Source organism: Schistocerca serialis, chromosome 2 (genome assembly GCF_023864345.2).
Source record: "Schistocerca serialis cubense isolate TAMUIC-IGC-003099 chromosome 2, iqSchSeri2.2, whole genome shotgun sequence".
Lineage (NCBI taxonomy): Eukaryota > Metazoa > Arthropoda > Insecta > Orthoptera > Acrididae > Schistocerca > Schistocerca serialis.
In genome coordinates this window covers 588,606,877-588,608,264 of record NC_064639.1, presented here as the reverse complement: position 1 = coordinate 588,608,264, position 1,388 = coordinate 588,606,877, and the positions used below count along the sequence as shown (strand labels likewise).

General features: G+C 40.6%; 1 pseudogene; it reads right to left on the bottom strand.

Annotated features, from left to right (window-relative positions):
• Positions 1-641: 641 nt before the first annotated feature.
• Positions 642-759, bottom strand: LOC126459693 (5S ribosomal RNA; annotated as a pseudogene).
• Positions 760-1,388: the final 629 nt, after the last annotated feature.

Genomic DNA, 1,388 nt, shown 5'->3' with positions numbered 1-1,388 from the left:
GTTACTTCAATTACAATGTATCATGTCATAGAAGATAAAACCTCAGTCCTCTGATTTTCGTAAGATTGCAAGTATTTCTGCGATTCAGTTCAGGGTACGACACGAGTCAGCCCGTATAGCGAGAGTGGCAACACGATGTCAAATGATATTCACTTTCTCGCTAAATATCTTTGGGACAGGCAGAGTTAGTGATCAGAAAGACACATATTCTTTCTGAAACTGGTAGAAATAACTACTAAAAATAAACCACAAACCACAGATACCCTTCTTTTTCTCACGTTACTCTCTAGCCAACAGTATCAACAATATTAAAAAAACCTTCAAACAAATGAATAGCCTATTAATAATATTATACTCATATATGCCGTCTTTTCCATAAAACAAAAGGCGCAACTAGTGTACTATAAACCTCGTATCACGAATGTCTGGATATTTATAATCTGTACATACACGGATAGTCTACCATACTGACTGGTCGCCGTGTCATACTAATAGCCCAGGGCGTCACTGGATGCGGATACGGAGGGGCATGTGGTCAGCACACCGCTCTCCCGTCCGTTGTCAGTTTTCGTCACCGGAGCCGCTACTTCTCAGTCAAGTAACTCCTCAATTTGCCCCACAAGGGCTGAGTGGACCCAGCTTGCCAACAGCGCTCGGCAGACCGGATGGTCACCCATCCAAGTGCTAGCCCAGCCCGACAGCGCTTAGCTTCGGTGATCTGACGGAAACGGGTGTTACCGCTGCGGCAAGGCCGTTGGCCTGTGTGGTTAATACATCCTATAAATTTTGAATTTCGTTATATCACTAACATAGAGAGATTCCCTTCGTAGGTGCTGTGGATTTGGTGTAGGCGTTTTGTAGACACCAAACAATTTGCACGTGACTCATGGAATAAAGTATACTCCTTAGCTCTGAAGAGCAAAAGGAATTGGCATCACGTAACGGCATCGTCACGTTAGCGTACATTTACACTGTCTGTCATATCATATCACGTCACGTCACGTCAACTGACTTGGTCCACTAGCGAACTACGAAAGTGAGGTTACGAATCACCATTCATGATGCGAGAAATCGAAGCGTAGTATCGAAATTGAAGCACTAACAACAATAACATTTTGTAACGGCCAAAGTAAAATTTATAACGTATGTTCTTGATCAATTTCGTTTGTTAAAGTGCTGAGGAGTGAAACAACATTTCAAAAAATCGACATTTATTTGTTAGACAAACTCTATACATAGAAACACCTCCAACAATAGCTATAAAGGAATAAATTAAGCCTATTTACCTTATCAGTTATGTTTTTTCCTACATACCTAATAATGTCATAAACAACTGTATTTTTCTCCTTCATTGAAGCTGATATTTTCACTTAAAAGGTAATTTATTG